The following is an 18,518-nucleotide window of genomic DNA, read 5'->3' on the forward strand; positions in this document are numbered from 1 at the left end:
TCCGTGACAGGTTATATACCAGGTCCAGAAATAGACGTTTTGTTCCCGTTAACTCCCCTAGAGCTGAGACTCCCGAGGGATCTAAAGGTTCTGAGGAGGAACCTATGCAGTTAGGGGTTGCCAAACTTACTGACGCTGAAAAGCTTTATAGGAGAAAGGAGGGACTTTGTCTTTATTGTGGTAGGAGGGGTCATATGAGACAAGAATGTCCCGTGCGTCCGGGAAACTATCGCACCTAAGACCGTATAGAGGACTGGCCTTGGGTGTGACATCACAGTCCTCACATTTGCCTCTTAATAAATTACTTCTCCCTGTTTCCCTGCACCTTGGTAGTAACTGCGTAGCAGGGAATATACTAGCCCTGGTTGATTCCGGAGCGGCCGAAAACTTTATTGATTCCAGTTTTGTCAAGGAGAATAACATACCCACCAGAGAGAAGGAGACACCCTTGGCCGTTGAGGCCATAGATGGTAGACCATTATGCTCTCCAGTTATCACACATGAAACTGTTCCACTACATATGTCTACAGGGGTGTTACACTCTGAGACCATTCGGTTTCAGATCATTACTTCTCCTTCCTCTCACCTCGTGTTAGGGTATCCTTGGTTACGTACTCATAATCCCACCATTGATTGGGAGTCAGGACAAATAGTTTCTTGGAGTGATTCTTGCCAAGAGTCTTGTATTGTTAAAATCACCCCTTTGAATTCTACTAATATTCCTCCCGTGCCTACGGTAATACCCCCTCAGTACCTGTCTCTTAAATCTGTTTTTGATAAAAGGGAGGCTGAGAAATTGCCACCTCACAGGCCTTACGATTGTGCTATTAATTTATTACCTGGTACGATGCCTCCCAAAGGGAGAATATATCCTTTATCTCCTCAGGAGAATCTGGTTATGGAGGAATATATTAAGGAATCTCTAGAGAAGGGATTTATAAGAAGATCCTCTTCCCCGGCAGGGGCGGGTTTCTTCTTTGTATCTAAGAAAGATGGCGAATTAAGGCCTTGTATTGACTATAGGGGCCTAAATAAAATCACCGTCAAAAATGCGTACCCCATACCTTTGATCACAGAACTATTTGATAGGCTTAAACAGGCCACAGTTTTTACTAAATTGGACCTTAGGGGTGCTTACAATCTTATACGTATCAAAAAGGATCACGAGTGGAAGACCGCATTCAATACCAGGAGTGGCCACTACGAATATACTGTGATGCCCTTTGGTCTTTGTAACGCCCCAGCAGTTTTTCAAGAATTTATTAATGATGTCCTACGTCAATATATACATACATTCGTTATAGTATACTTGGACGACATATTAATTTATTCTACTGATTTACAGACTCATCACATGCATGTTAAATTAGTGTTGAGAACTCTTCTGGTTAACGGTCTCTATTGCAAACTCGAAAAATGTTCATTCGATCAATCTGAAGTCCAATTCTTGGGTTATATAATCTCTGCCAAGGGTTTTCGTATGGATCCCAAGAAACTGTCTGCCATTATGGAATGGCCTCTACCTCAGGGTTTGAAAGCCATTCAGCGTTTTCTGGGGTTCTCTAATTATTATAGGCGCTTTATTAAAGGGTTTTCTGCCATTGTAGCACCTATAACCAGAATGACCAAGAAGGATGGTAATACTCATGTCTGGAAACCAGAAGCACTCGAGGCCTTTGAATTCCTGAAGGCTTCATTTGCCTCTGCTCCTATTTTACAGCATCCTGTCCCTTCACTGCCCTTTATTCTTGAAGTTGATGCTTCTGAGATAGGGGTAGGTGCTATCTTGTCTCAAAGAGATTCACCTGAAAAGCCGTTACACCCTTGTGGCTTCTTTTCCAGACAGATGTCTAAAGCAGAGAAGAATTATGATGTAGGCAATCGTGAACTCCTGGCTATCATTTTGGCGCTCAAAGAATGGAGACATCTGCTAGAGGGTACTAGGGATCCCATCCTCATTTTAACGGATCACAAAAACCTCTCCTACCTTAGTGAAGCAAAAAGATTGTCTTCTAGGCAGGCCAGGTGGTCTCTGTTTTTGTCTCGTTTTAATTACATAATCACATACAGACCGGGTGATCGTAATGCTAAAGCTGACGCTCTGTCCAGACAATTCGAGACTACTGACAAACTCGAGGTCGACGTTACCCCTGTCATTCCGCCTGACAGAATAATAGCTACTACTGTTCTTTCTATTTCGTCTTCTCTCTTACAAGCTATTCAGGCTAAACAAAACTTGGCTCCTGGGGAGAGGCCTGCTGATAAGCTATTCGTTGACATACCAGAGAGACGAGACATCTTGTCATTATATCATGACACTAGAACTGCTGGACACCCTGGTATTTGTAAGACATTCTCAGCAGTTTCTAGATATTTCTGGTGGGCTTCCTTGCGCAAGGACGTCACCGATTACGTTAATGCCTGTAGCACTTGTGCCAGTATGAAGTCCTCCCACAGAGTTCCTTGTGGGTTGTTGCATCCGTTGCCCATACCCGAGAGGCCGTGGTCCAATATATCCATGGATTTTATTGTTGAATTACCTCCCTCTAATGGTAAAACTGTCATCCTGATGATTGTGGATCGTTTTTCTAAGATGGCTCATTTTGTGTCTCTTGTCAAATTGCCATCATCCAAGGAACTTGCCTCTATCTTTGCCAGGGAGGTGTTTCGGTTGCATGGTATTCCCACTTCGATCGTGTCCGATAGGGGTAGCCAGTTTATCTCCAGATTCTGGAGAACGTTTTGTACAGAGATGGGTATCTCCCTCTCGTTTTCTTCCGCCTACCACCCCCAGTCTAATGGAGCTGCTGAACGTGCCAACCAATCTCTAGAGCAGTATCTTCGTTGTTTCGTGTCCCACCATCAGAACAATTGGGCTGACCTTCTTCCTTGGGCTGAGTTTGCTCGTAATAATGCTGTAACGGCTACCCAGATAGAGAGAGGGTTTCTGCCGTTGAAGGTGTCCTTTTTCCCTGCAAGCTGCTGTGGAGAAGTAGGCTGATGTAATCCCATCCACGATATCCAGAGTGAGGAGCAGGTTCAGCTGTAAACAGGAGCAGAATAATATTCCCAAATAATCCCCTTCCAAGAACGAGACGAGGCTACGTTTTGAAGGGTCAAGATGAACTGAGGACTGGAACACCCAGCCTGCTTTTTATTAGAAATAGATACACACAGAACACTCCCAGGGGGAGGATGAAAACAACCAATAATACAGATGGTAACACCCCCACGTCTCCTCCCCTCAGATAACTACATAACCCAATTAAAATGTCCACATTTTTCCACCAGTTCTGGATGTACCCCAAAAACAGGGGGTACAGCTTTAAATCCGGTAGCGCTGGATAGCTCTCCTTCAGGGGGACAATATATCCAAAAATCACCCCATTCGGATGTACAGTTCGGGAGATACAACGTTCCAAAGTTTTGACCGACCGCACAGACCAACTAGCCGAAATTAGTTCCATGAGTTTTGGCCTTGCGGTCGGTCTCCGTTCGCACGGTAAAAAGGTATGATACTCTGGCCATCCATGCGAATCGCGGGGTTCGCTGGAATCCCCATAGATGATTGCATATAACTACCGAACGCGGGGACGTTCGGTAGTTTCCGTACGAACTTATGGAGGTCTGGAGGATTCAGCGGTGTTCGCCTGTTTGCGTATCCGTTTTCAGTTCCATGCGGTTACAGGCAAACACCGCTGTTCGCACACAAGATGGCCGCGAACACGTGGAAAGTCCCGAAATGGCGGCCACCTCTGCATTACACGTGAAATTCGCACGGAACCAGACGAACAGAGGAATGGAACGAATGGATGTGTAAGTTGTAATTCCCTTGTTTGTTTCACATCCACCAGAGGTTGGTAGGGATCTGTTACACTGCTCCCCTTTTGTGGAACACTCCGGCAGACCCGGATTGATCCTTTTCGGGTCAACTTGGGGCTGTCCGGTCCTTTGTTAGGGCAATAGTTCTGTTTGTCTGGACAGACCGTCCGCGTTCCCATTAAACTTGCCAGGGCGGTATTGGATGGAGAAATTGTATGGCTGTAGTGCGAGACTCCATCTCAGTAAGCGTCCATTATCTCCAGCTACTCTGTTCAGCCATACAAGGGGGTTATGATCAGTAATTAAGGTGAATTCTTGACCGTACAGATATGGGGTTAATTTCTTTAGGGCCCAGACCAGGGCTAAGCACTCTTTTTCCACTGCCGCGTAACTCACTTCTCTAGGTAACAGTTTTCTGCTGAGATACGCGACAGGGTGTTCGCCCCCGTCTTCGCCGACCTGGCTTAGCACTGCCCCCAGTCCGTACATGGACGCATCTGTGTGGACGACAAATCTTTTGTTAGGGACGGGGGCAGATAAAACAGGTGCATTGATCAAGGCTTGTTTCAAGGTTTGGAATGCTGTTTCACAGGCGGGAGACCACAGGACTACTCTAGGTAAATTCTTCTTTGTTAAATCTGTCAAGGGTTTGGCGATGGCGCTGTAGTCAGGGACAAATCTCCTGTAGTACCCTGCTGTCCCTAAAAATGCTAACACTTGTGTCTTAGTGTGGGGTGTGGGCCAATTGGCTACGGCCTCTACTTTAGCGGGTTCTGGTCGTTGTTTCCCACACCCCACCCGGTGTCCCAAATACTGGACTTCAGCCATGCCAAAGTTACACTTCTCCGGCTTTAGAGTTAGGCCGGCGGCCCTAATCTGATCCAACACAGTCTCTATGTGTTGTAGGTGTTCCCCCCAAGTCTCGCTATAGATCGCAATGTCATCCAGGTATGCGCAAGCGAAGTCCTGGAAGCCATCAAGGAGGCGGTCCACTAAGCGCTGAAAAGTAGCTGGGGCGTTTTTCATCCCGAAAGGCATGACCTTAAACTGGTACAGGCCAAACGGGGTGACAAACGCCGACTTAGGGATAGCGTCCTTGGCCAGGGGAATCTGCCAGTACCCCTTGCACAAGTCAATGGTGGTCAGATAGCGTCCCCTGGCAATGCGATCCAATAGCTCGTCTACTCGGGGCATGGGGTATGCGTCTGTCACAGTCCGGTCGTTGAGGCGTCGGTAATCGACACAGAACCGGGTCGTCCCGTCCTTTTTGGGGACTAGGACGACGGGAGATGCCCAGGGACTGTCGGATGGCTCTATAACCCCTAGTTTTAACATCTCCTGAATCTCCTTCCTCATCTCTTCTTTTACAGCCTCGGGAATTCTATAGGGAGTTTGTCGGAGCGGGGCTTGTCCTGGGGTTTCTACGTAATGGGTCGCTACAGGTGTGTAACCTGGCTCCTGGGAAAAGGTTAATCTCTTTTCAACTAGTAGTTGCTGGAGTTGTTCTCGTTCTGTGGGAGTTAATCGCTCCCCTAGCTGTACTGTATTAAGCAGAGTTTTGGACTCGGGGTTGGCTAATAGATCAGGGATGGGGAGACTGTCAGGGTCCTCAGTGGCGGGGATGCATATGGCGGCTATGTCTTCGGGCCGTTCTTGGTATTCCTTTAATAGGTTTATATGAAAGGACTTCTGTATCTTTTCGTCCTTGCTACTGGCAATGATATAGGTGGTGTCACAGACCTGGGCTACTACTTTGTAGGGGCCTTGCCAGGAGGTCTGCAATTTATTTCCTCGAACGGGTTTAAGTACTAGAACTTTCTGTCCTACCTGGAATGTTCTCAGCCTAGCGTTCCGATCGTACCAATGTTTCTGCCGACTCTGGGCCGCATGGAGATGATCCCGGGCCATCCGGGCTAACTGTTCCATACGGTCCCGCATTTCTAGCACATATGGTACGATGGGGACACCTTCGTGTTCCGTCTCTCCCTCCCAGTGCTCCCGGATGAGGTCGAGAGGGCCTCGCACCCTCCGTCCATAGAGCAGTTCAAAGGGAGAGAACCCAGTGGACTCCTGCGGTACCTCCCGGTAAGCAAACAGGAGGTGTGGCAAAAATCGCTCCCAGTCTCTGTATTCCGCCGTAAAGGTCCGTAGCAATTGCTTTAGGGTACCATTAAAGCGTTCACAGAGACCGTTAGTCTGGGGGTGGTACGGTGAACTAAGTAGGGGCTTAATACCACAGACCTTCCACAACTGCTGGGTTAAGTCTGCGGTAAACTGGGTCCCTCTGTCCGACAAGATTTCCTGGGGAAATCCTACTCTGGTGAATATCCCGACTAGCGCACTGGCGACAGTGTCAGCCTGGATATTCGTCAGAGCGACGGCTTCTGGGTAGCGGGTGGCATAGTCCACCACGGTAAGAATGTATTTCTTACCAGAGGGACTGGGGTTAGGTAGGGGTCCTACTAGATCGACTGCCACCCTGCTAAATGGTTCCTCGATCACAGGCATAGGGGACAGTCGAGCTTTCGGATGATCCCCTCTCTTCCCCACCCTCTGGCATACATCACACGTGCTACAGTAACGGCGCACGTCCTTCGAGATTCCTGGCCAAAAGAAGGTCTGAGTGATTCTGTAGGTGGTGCGGTTACCCCCTAGATGTCCTGCTAACGGAATGTCGTGGCCAATTCGGAGAAGCTCCAATCGGTACTTTCTAGGTACCACTAATTGGCGCTTCTGCGAAGGAGCACAGCCTCTCTTCCTGCCTTCGGTTAATCTGTATAATCGGTCCCCCTCCCATATAAAACGTTCCCGCTCATCCCCTCTATTGTCAGCTAGTTCTCGGTACTTTCGGAGGGTGGGGTCCTGTCTAGTTTCCCTCCCAAACTCCTCTGGGGTGTCCCAAGCTAGCGGTCTATCTGTAGTGTCATTGCTAGGTGTCTGTCGGTGGCTTACCTGGGTCTCCCGACCTGTTGGCGGATCGTCCTCGATACGGGTCTGTGAGCGGGTGGTCACGGGGCAAGCCGCAGCAGTAGTGGGTAAAAAGGCCGAGGCTAGAGGGCCAATATCATTGCCCAACACGACCTCAGCGGGTAGGTTGTCCATAATGCCCACCGTGGTCTTTCCTGACCCGACTCCCCAATCCAAGTGTACCCGGGCGGTGGGTAAGCGAAAAACAGCCCCCCCTGCGACCCGAACAGCAACAGTACGGTTAGACACAAGTTCTGGTTTCACCAGATGCTTTTGTATTAAAGTGATGGTAGCGCCAGTGTCCCTTAGGCCTTGTGCTATCTGTCCATTTACACGCACCTCCTGACGGTGGTGCTGGCGATTATCTGGGGAAGCCGCTTGTATGGGGTTGGCCTCATATAATATTCCCAGGCATTCCTCAGGGCTCCCTTCAATCTCCAGGCAATGAGCAGCAGCGGGGCGTGAAGATGGGCTTTCGGTGTTAGATGTGCGCCTCCAATTATTATTGGCTGATCCCAACGGGCAAACACGGGCAATATGTCCCAGGTTGCCGCAGCGATGACACGTCACTCTGTAGGATTCCCGGGGCTGGTTGTTAGACCCTTGAGGACGTGGAGGTCCTGGGGGTACCGGGGCCCGGAATTCTGTGCGTGCAGCGTAGGTTGGGTTGCGGGCCTCTGTTCTAGGTGCTGGTCGCGTAGTACCTTGGCTCACTTTTCTCGTTTCCACATATTCGTCCGCTAGTCGTGCTGCCTCATTTAAGTTGGCTGGGCGGCGATCTCTCACCCAATCCTGTGTATCTGCCGCCAAATCTTGGAAGAAATGTTCCATCAAGAACAATTGTAGCACTTCTTCTCCGGTGTTAGCATTGCACCCTTGCATCCAATGTGATGCCACCCTTTGTAGCTTGTTTGCCCATTCCATGTGGGAGTCCGCTGCCTTCTTTTTGGACTCCCGGAAGCGACGGCGATACGCCTCTGGGGTGACTGCGTATCGGGTGAGTAGTGCGGCTTTCACCCGCTGATATTGTGTGATATCTTCGGCCGTGAGTGCCCGAAAAGCCTCATTTGCTTTTCCTGAAAGTTTTCCAGCCAGAATAGTAACCCATTGGTCTGGGGGTATCTGGTGCAGTGAGCACTGCCGCTCAAAATCTGCCAAATACCCATCAATCTCTTCCTCATTTTCTGCAAACGCTTTAAATGCAGTAAATGGTATTTTCCTCCCTGCAGCAACGGGAGGAGGAGTAGGAACTATATGTGTACTAGCTTGTTGCGCCAATACATGTTCCGTGTCTTGCCTCCTCTTAGTCTCGATCTCCTCTTTTGCGTTCTTGAACAGTCTGTCTAATAGCTCCGTGGTCTTTTCCGGATATAATGCTAATCTTCGCTGTACAATAGCAGTGAGTACATCGTTCTCGCTGACCGGTGCAATAGGTTCAGTTACCTCCATGGATCTATCCATTTCGTCCAGCTCCAGTAGGTCAGCTATCAGCTCTCTCCTTGGTCTGTTACTAGCACTCCTACCACGATTTTCCAAAAGATCTTTCAGTGTGGGTCTTTTCAGCTTGGCATACTGAGACTCCATTCAGCACTTGCTCCTTGGGCAAAAAGAACCATCCCACCGCTGCCAACCAATGTAACGGCTACCCAGATAGAGAGAGGGTTTCTGCCGTTGAAGGTGTCCTTTTTCCCTGCAAGCTGCTGTGGAGAAGTAGGCTGATGTAATCCCATCCACGATATCCAGAGTGAGGAGCAGGTTCAGCTGTAAACAGGAGCAGAATAATATTCCCAAATAATCCCCTTCCAAGAACGAGACGAGGCTACGTTTTGAAGGGTCAAGATGAACTGAGGACTGGAACACCCAGCCTGCTTTTTATTAGAAATAGATACACACAGAACACTCCCAGGGGGAGGATGAAAACAACCAATAATACAGATGGTAACACCCCCACGTCTCCTCCCCTCAGATAACTACATAACCCAATTAAAATGTCCACATTTTTCCACCAGTTCTGGATGTACCCCAAAAACAGGGGGTACAGCTTTAAATCCGGTAGCGCTGGATAGCTCTCCTTCAGGGGGACAATATATCCAAAAATCACCCCATTCGGATGTACAGTTCGGGAGATACAACGTTCCAAAGTTTTGACCGACCGCACAGACCAACTAGCCGAAATTAGTTCCATGAGTTTTGGCCTTGCGGTCGGTCTCCGTTCGCACGGTAAAAAGGTATGATACTCTGGCCATCCATGCGAATCGCGGGGTTCGCTGGAATCCCCATAGATGATTGCATATAACTACCGAACGCGGGGACGTTCGGTAGTTTCCGTACGAACTTATGGAGGTCTGGAGGATTCAGCGGTGTTCGCCTGTTTGCGTATCCGTTTTCAGTTCCATGCGGTTACAGGCAAACACCGCTGTTCGCACACAAGATGGCCGCGAACACGTGGAAAGTCCCGAAATGGCGGCCACCTCTGCATTACACGTGAAATTCGCACGGAACCAGACGAACAGAGGAATGGAACGAATGGATGTGTAAGTTGTAATTCCCTTGTTTGTTTCACATCCACCAGAGGTTGGTAGGGATCTGTTACAAATGCTGCTCATGAATCCTCCGGTAACAGCCCTTTTTACGTTGTTTATGGCCGGCATCCCGTGGTTCTTCCAGCTGCATTCTCCTTACAGGGCATGCCAGCTCTGGACGAACATTTGGCTAGTCTACGTAATACTTGGGAGCAGGTTCAGTGTTCTTTGGTGGCTTCAGCTGCTCGCCAGAAGGTTCAGGCAGACAAGCATCGCAGGGCGGCTCCATCCTATGCTGTGGGAGACCGGGTTTGGCTTTCTACTCGCAATATTCGTCTTCGTGTGCCTTCTATGAAGTTGGCCCCTCGTTTTATTGGTCCTTTTCGTATCTTGCATGTGGTTAATCCTGTCTCGTATGCATTGGATCTTCCTAAAAATCTACGCATTCCTAACGTGTTTCATACCTCCTTGTTAAAACCCCTCCTGTGCAACCGTTATACTCGGCATGTCCCTCCTCCTCCTCCGGTTTCTGTGGAGGGCCATGAGGAGTTTGAAGTGGCGGCTGTAATTGACTCTCGTTTGCTTCGGGGTCGCCTCCAATATCTGGTACATTGGAAGGGCTATGGGTCTGAGGAACGCAGTTGGATTTCCGCTGACGCTGTTCACGCTCCTCGCCTTGTGCGTTCTTTCCACGCTCGTTTTCCTGCCAGGCCTGCTCCTCCCCGCCCGGTGGGCGTGTCTTCAGAGGGGGGTACTGTAGCGGTACTTACCCTCTCCAGGGGCCGGCCGGGGTCCTCTCTTCTCGCCGCGCGCGGTCCTGCTCCTGCACGAGCCGCGCGCGGCTCAGCCAACGATAAGATCTGTCAGGCGGGCAGTGACCGCGAGAAGCGGTCACGTGTCCCGCCCGACACTAAGAGCGCGCCGCGCGTCTCGGGCGCGCTCTTAAAGGGACAGTGGGAGACTAAATTAGAATCAGTCTCCCATTGGCCCCTGTCATACCACGTTCCCCATACACTCACGTTTTGGGGGCGTGGATATGACAAGGGCCAATCAAAGTGAACTTTAGGGTATTTGTACTCACCTGTTTCCCTTGCTCCTTGCCCTATCGTGGTTTCTGTCCAGTTCCCTTTAGTGCTTGTATCGTTCAGTTGGTTTTTTGGTGCTCGACCTTGGCTTTGTTCCTGACTCCGCTCTCTCCTTATCCTTGCTTGCTTATCCGCTGTTTTGTCCTCTGTGTACCAGTCCTCGGCTTGTTCTACGTTACGCTGTCTCTCTGTTCCCTTGACCTCGGCTTGTTCTAGACTCTGTCTTTCTTACTCGTCCTAGTCCGGCCATTCTAAGGTCCGGTAAGACGAACCCTGGTTTCTTGTCTATTGACTATTGAACTATTCCTGCGTGTTGGGGTATATTACCGTGACACCCACCCAGTATAACTGACTGTAACCTAACCTACACAGTGCACCTAACGTGTGTGGGAGCCTGGAGTGTCCCTTTATTAATATAAACCCACTCAGTATAACTAACTGTAACCTAACCTACACAGTGCATCTAACGTGTGTGGGAGCCTGGAGTGTCCCTTTAATAATTTAAACCCACCCAGTATAACTAACTGTAACCTAACCTACACAGTGCATCTAACATGTGTGGGAGCCTGGAGTGTCCCTTTAATAATATAAACCCACACAGTATAACGAACTGTTACCTAACCTACCCAGTGCACCTAACGTGTGTGTGAGCCTGGAGTGTCCCTTTGATAATATAAACCCACTCAGTATAACTAACTGTAACCTAACCTACACAGTGCACCTAACGTGTGTGAGAGCCTTGAGTGTCCCTTTAATAATATAAACCACCCGGTATAACTAACTGTAACCTAACCTACACAGTGCACCTAACGTGTGTGGGAGCCTGGAGTGTCCCTTTAATAATATAAATCCACCCAGTATAACTAACTGTAACCTAACCTACCCAGTGCACCTAACGTGTGTGGGAGCCTGGAGTGTTCCTTTAATAATATAAACCCACCCAGTAAAACTAACTGTAACCTAACCTACACAGTGCATCTAACATGTGTGGGAGCCTGGAGTGTCCCTTTAATAATATAAACCCACCCAGTATAACTAACTGTAACCTAACCTACACAGTGCATCTAACGTGTGTGGGAGCCTGGAGTGTCCCTTTAATAATATAAACCCACCCAGTATAACTGTAACCTAACCTACACAGTGCACCTAACGTGTGTGGGAGCCTGGAGTGTCCCTTTAATAATATAAACCCACTCAGTATAACTAACTGTAACCTAACCTACATAGTGCATCTAACGTGTGTGGGAGCCTGGAGTGTCCCTTTAATAATATAAACCCACCAGTATAACTGTAACCTAACCTACACAGTGCATCTAACGTGTGTGGGAGCCTGGAGTGTCCCTTTAATAATATAAACCCACCCAGTATAACTAACTGTAACCTAACCTACACAGTGCACCTAACGTGTGTGGGAGCCTGGAGTGTCCCTTTAATAATATAAACCCACCCAGTATAACTGACTGTAACCTAACCTACACAGTGCACCTAACGTGTGTGGGAGCCTGGAGTGTCCCTTTATTAATATAAACCCACTCAGTATAACTAACTGTAACCTAACCTACACAGTGCATCTAACGTGTGTGGGAGCCTGGAGTGTCCCTTTAATAATATAAACCCACCCAGTATAACTAACTGTAACCTAACCTACACAGTGCATCTAACATGTGTGGGAGCCTGGAGTGTCCCTTTAATAATATAAACCCACACAGTATAACGAACTGTTACCTAACCTACCCAGTGCACCTAACGTGTGTGTGAGCCTGGAGTGTCCCTTTAATAATATAAACCCACTCAGTATAACTAACTGTAACCTAACCTACACAGTGCACCTAACGTGTGTGAGAGCCTTGAGTGTCCCTTTAATAATATAAACCACCCGGTATAACTAACTGTAACCTAACCTACACAGTGCACCTAACGTGTGTGGGAGCCTGGAGTGTCCCTTTAATAATATAAATCCACCCAGTATAACTAACTGTAACCTAACCTACCCAGTGCACCTAACGTGTGTGGGAGCCTGGAGTGTTCCTTTAATAATATAAACCCACCCAGTAAAACTAACTGTAACCTAACCTACACAGTGCATCTAACATGTGTGGGAGCCTGGAGTGTCCCTTTAATAATATAAACCCACCCAGTATAACTAACTGTAACCTAACCTACACAGTGCATCTAACGTGTGTGGGAGCCTGGAGTGTCCCTTTAATAATATAAACCCACCCAGTATAACTGTAACCTAACCTACACAGTGCACCTAACGTGTGTGGGAGCCTGGAGTGTCCCTTTAATAATATAAACCCACTCAGTATAACTAACTGTAACCTAACCTACATAGTGCATCTAACGTGTGTGGGAGCCTGGAGTGTCCCTTTAATAATATAAACCCACCAGTATAACTGTAACCTAACCTACACAGTGCATCTAACGTGTGTGGGAGCCTGGAGTGTCCCTTTAATAATATAAACCCACCCAGTATAACTAACTGTAACCTAACCTACACAGTGCACCTAACGTGTGTGGGAGCCTGGAGTGTCCCTTTAATAATATAAACCCACCCAGTATAACTGACTGTAACCTAACCTACACAGTGCACCTAACGTGTGTGGGAGCCTGGAGTGTCCCTTTATTAATATAAACCCACTCAGTATAACTAACTGTAACCTAACCTACACAGTGCATCTAACGTGTGTGGGAGTCTGGAGTGTCCCTTTAATAATATAAACCCACCCAGTATAACTAACTGTAACCTAACCTACACAGTGCATCTAACATGTGTGGGAGCCTGGAGTGTCCCTTTAATAATATAAACCCACACAGTATAACGAACTGTTACCTAACCTACCCAGTGCACCTAACGTGTGTGTGAGCCTGGAGTGTCCCTTTAATAATATAAACCCACTCAGTATAACTAACTGTAACCTAACCTACACAGTGCACCTAACGTGTGTGAGAGCCTTGAGTGTCCCTTTAATAATATAAACCACCCGGTATAACTAACTGTAACCTAACCTACACAGTGCACCTAACGTGTGTGGGAGCCTGGAGTGTCCCTTTAATAATATAAATCCACCCAGTATAACTAACTGTAACCTAACCTACCCAGTGCACCTAACGTGTGTGGGAGCCTGGAGTGTTCCTTTAATAATATAAACCCACCCAGTATAACTGTAACCTAACCTACACAGTGCACCTAATGTGTGTGGGAGCCTGGAGTGTCCCTTTAATAATATAAACCCACCCAGTATAACTAACTGTAACCTAACCTACACGGTGCACCTAACGTGTGTGGGAGCCTCGAGTGTCCCTTTAATAATATAAATCCACCCAGTATAACTAACTGTAACCTAACCTACCCAGTGCACCTAACGTGTGTGGGAGCCTGGAGTGTTCCTTTAATAATATAAACCCACCCAGTATAACTGTAACCTAACCTACACAGTGCACCTAATGTGTGTGGGAGCCCGGAGTGTCCCTTTAATAATATAAACCCACACAGTATAACGAACTGTTACCTAACCTACCCAGTGCACCTAACGTGTGTGTGAGCCTGGAGTGTCCCTTTAATAATATAAACCCAGTCAGTATAACTAACTGTAACCTAACCTACACAGTGCACCTAACGTGTGTGAGAGCCTTGAGTGTCCCTTTAATAATATAAACCACCCGGTATAACTAACTGTAACCTAACCTACACAGTGCACCTAACGTGTGTGGGAGCCTGGAGTGTCCCTTTAATAATATAAATCCACCCAGTATAACTAACTGTAACCTAACCTACCCAGTGCACCGAACGTGTGTGGGAGCCTGGAGTGTTCCTTTAATAATATAAACCCACCCAGTATAACTGTAACCTAACCTACACAGTGCACCTAATGTGTGTGGGAGCCTGGAGTGTCCCTTTAATAATATAAACCCACCCAGTATAACTAACTGTAACCTAACCTACACGGTGCACCTAACGTGTGTGGGAGCCTCGAGTGTCCCTTTAATAATATAAACCACCCGGTATAACTAACTGTAACCTAACCTACACGGTGCACCTAATGTGTGTGGGAGCCTGGAGTGTACTGTGGCGAAACCAACCTTGCCACTATGTCCTGGAGAAGCCTGGTTGCCCGCCTGCTGCCCCAGGATTATGGCCCCCATGTAAAAACCTTTATTTCTCCCTGCAGAAAGGCTTGTTTGTGCATTTCTGCCAGGGCGTTCGGTAAATTGAATCAACCGAACCAACAGACAAATGACCAGACCACCTGGGTAAGGAGTGTGACAGCAATTTACCTCCCCGGAGCTGCTGTTAACCGCAGCTTAATTGACCAAAGCTGGGTGGCCGTTGTTCGTATAGCCGAACACGTGGCAGCGGCCATCTTAAACAGACGAATGCTCAGCGGTGTTCGTCGACGATTCCCTGGAACTGGAAACGGCTATGACTTTCACACGAACACTGGGCCAATCGGTACTTTGATTGTGTGAGCAGTGCTATCCCAGAAAGCTATGCCATGGAGCCCATTCGTATAACGCAAGACTATGTGAAAAACTTTGGCTCCATGGCGATTGAACTGTATGTATGTGATCTGAGCGCCATTCGGTAATAATGTGTGCTCAGATCTAAGCTATCTGGGGATATGTTGAATGTATCTATTCTGTTCGGTAGTTGTAATATTGTATATTTTTATGTGTTTTTCTCACCATGTGTAAAATGGAGATTTGTCTCTATCCTCTGAGATAATTGAGTTACTTCCCAATTATCTCCAGGATAGAGAGGATGGATTATAATGTGCATGTGGGAGTGTTTACTATTAAACTGTTTCTATTAGTCAATGTACAATTTTTGTCCCAGTTTCCCACCAGGTCCCTTATGGTAGCCCAGATTAAACAGATCACCTGCTGACCCTCAATACGGAGCCTCGTCTCATACTTAGGGGGATTATTCGTATGGTTTTACTATTTGGCTGTCTGGAGTGTAAACTTATTCGTATGGTTTTTCCTGTTCGGCTGTTTGGAGCATTCGTATGGTTTGGAGCATTCGTATGGTTCATCCTGTTTGGTGGATTGTTGTCCTTTGTAGCTGCCTTTATATTTGGAAAGGGAATATCTCCTAAATGGTTTTAACCCATTTTATGCCCGGGGGGCCGTTACAATTGGTGGCAAGCGACGGGATGGTTCTCAGAGCCCAGATGGACAGCTACAAGACAACACCATTTTCTGGAATTATAAACTAAAGGCAACGCATGTCTCAGTACAGTGACCGTGATCAAAGCAGGATGGAACCAGCATTGACCCCAACAGCGGTTCCATATGAGGAGGAAGACCTGGATGGCCGGGATGCAATGAGGTTTGGCATCTGGTACCAGGCACTGGGAAATGTACAGCACCAGCGTGGCGAGGTACTCCCCAGCGAGGAGCAGCAACAGCAGACGCGACTGACATTGCGGATGCCCCTCCTGGGAGCTCGAGCACCGGGTATGGCAGGAGCTGTGGCTAGAGGATGCCTACCAGGCACACTGGTGGTATACAGTTCGTTATACACCCTGGACAGTGGAGCATGATAACTCGGAGGGAGAAGAGTTGAATGGCCCTGGCTTGCTGTGGGAGGCTTTCACAGAACCTAACTTTGGGAGCCCTGCAGAGACCCGGTTCAAGGATATTTTTGACTGGAGGGAAGGTATGCAAGACTGGGATGACCCCCACGAAATGGGACCAAACTTGGCACACCTAGCAACCCTAGAGTGGGAACTGGAGCAGGATTACAAACACCTGTTCCGCTCCATCGAGGATACCCAGCAGAAGAGCAGCGTGGCAGACCCAGGTCCAGCGCCCTTCAGCTGGGAGGATATTGTCAAGGTGAACTGGGAGGACCTCCAGCCGGCAAGTGGAGATGGGACCGAGGCAGCGTCTCCTTTACCCAGCGGCAGTGTGATATGCAGGGAATAGAGAGTAGGGTCTTCCTTCCCCTGCAGCAGTATGAAGTGCAGGGAATAGAGAGCACCGTCTCCTTTCCCCATCGGCAGTGTGAATTACAGGGAATAGAGAGCAGCGTCTCCTTTCCCCAGTGGCAGTGTGAAGTGCAGGGAATAGAGAGCAGCGTCTCCTTTCCCCAGCGGCACTGTGAATTGCAGGGAATAGAGAGCAGCGTCTCCCCTCCCCAGCGGCAGTGTGAAATGCAGGGAATAGAGAGCCTCGTCTCCTTTCCCCAGCAGCAGTGTGAATTGCAGGGAATAGAGAGCAGCGTCTCCTTTCCCCTGCGGTAGTGTGAATTGCAGGGAATAGAGAGCAGCGTCTCTTTTCTCCAGCGGCAGTGTGAAGTGCAGGGAATGGAGAGCAGCGTCTCCTTTCCCCAGCGGCAGTGTGAATTGCAGGGAATAGAGAGAGGAGCCTACTACTACTCAGCGGCAGCTTATTCCCCAAAGGGGAGTCCTTATTTGCCCAGATGGGGCAGATGGGACCGCGGCCTCTGCACCTGGTCTACAGGGGTGCGGGACAGCCTGTCCAGATCCCAAGCAGCAGGACTGTTTATCAAAAGGGGAGACAGTCGGTCTCCCCCTCCAGCAGCAGCACCGGGTCCAGGGAGAGGAGCCTACTACCCCCTCTTCCCAGCTAAGCTCCAACCAGGCTACTCCAGCTGAAGCACTGGCACCAGGGCAGAGCACCGCTGGTCTCTGCCCACCACGAAACCCACAGATCCGGAGTACCCGTACCCAACACAGCCGTGATGGAGCCCCTGGACAGAGACAGGTTACACGTTTCCCCAGGTGCAGTAAACAGTTATTGGGGGTGGGCTACTCTACTGATTATGTTTTGTGGGTGGGTTGCTGGACTAACCAAGGCACTGACCGACAGGAGGCCAGATACCTTGTCTTTTTGGGAAAGGGGAGAGATGTGGCGAAACCAACCTTGCCACTATGTTCTGGAGAAGCCTGGTTGCCCGCCTGCAGCCCCAGGATTATGGCCCCCATGTAAAAACCTTTATTTCTCCCTGCAGAAAGGCTTGTTCGTGCCTTTCTGCCAGGGTGTTTGGTAAATTGAATCTACCGAAACAACAGACGAATGACCGGACCACCTGGGTAAGAAGTGTGCCAGTAATTTACCTCCCTGGAGCTGCGGTTAACCGCAGCTTAATTGACAAATGCAGGGGGGCTGTTATTCATATAGCCGAACACGTGGCAGCGGCCATCTTAAACAGATGAATGCTCAACGGTGTTCGTCGACGATTCCCTGGAACTGGAAACGGCTATGACTTTCACACAAACACCGATGAAGCCGCTGACCTCCCTTCTACTGTCTCATCCGTTTGTAGGAATGCCGGGTCGTTCAGTACTTTGATTGTGTGAGCAGTGCTACCCCAGATAGCTATTCCATGGAGCCCATTTGTATAACGAAAGGCTATGTGAAAGACTTTAGCTCCATCGCGATTGAACTGTATGTATGTGATCTGAGCGCCATTCGGTAATAATGTGCGCTCAGATCTAAGCTATCTGGGGATATGTTGAATGTATCTATTCTGTTCGGTAGTTGTAATATTGTATATTTTTATGCGTTTTCCTCACCATGTGTAAAATGGAGATTTGCCTCTATCCTTGGAGATAATTGAGTTACTTCCCAATTATCTCCAGGATAGAGAGGAAGGGATTATAATGTGCATGTGGGAGTGTTTACTGTTAAACTGTTTCTATTGGTCAATGTACAATTTGTGTCACAGTTTCCCACCAGGTCCCTTATGGGAGTGTCCACCTGGTGGGAGACCTGCATAAATACCGGGCAGGTAGCCCAGATTAAACAGATCACCTGCTGACCCTCAATACAGAGCCTCGTCTCGTACTTCGTGGAATATTTCGTATGATTTTACTATTTGGCTGTCTGGAGTGTAAACTTATTCGTATGGTTTTTCCTGTTCGACTGTTTGGAGCATTGGTATGGTTTGGAGCATTCGTATGGTTCATCCTGTTCGGTGGATTGGTGTCCTTGGTAGCTGCCTTTATATCTGGAATGGGAATATCTTCTAAATGGTTTTAACCCCTTTTATGCCCGGGGTGCCGTTACATGTACCTTTTTTTAGAGTTAAATGTTGTAGGGTGAAACTGACAGCATCACTTCATTGAGCTAGAAACATAGAATGTGATGGCAG

General features: G+C 48.3%; 1 protein-coding gene across 1 annotated transcript in view; it reads right to left on the bottom strand.

Moving 5' to 3' along the window:
• GYS2 (glycogen synthase 2) overlaps window positions 1-18,518 on the bottom strand; it is a 128,691-nt gene that overhangs the window by 106,362 nt on the left and 3,811 nt on the right. The window lies entirely within an intron of this gene.

Source organism: Pelobates fuscus, chromosome 3 (genome assembly GCF_036172605.1).
Source record: "Pelobates fuscus isolate aPelFus1 chromosome 3, aPelFus1.pri, whole genome shotgun sequence".
NCBI lineage: Eukaryota > Metazoa > Chordata > Amphibia > Anura > Pelobatidae > Pelobates > Pelobates fuscus.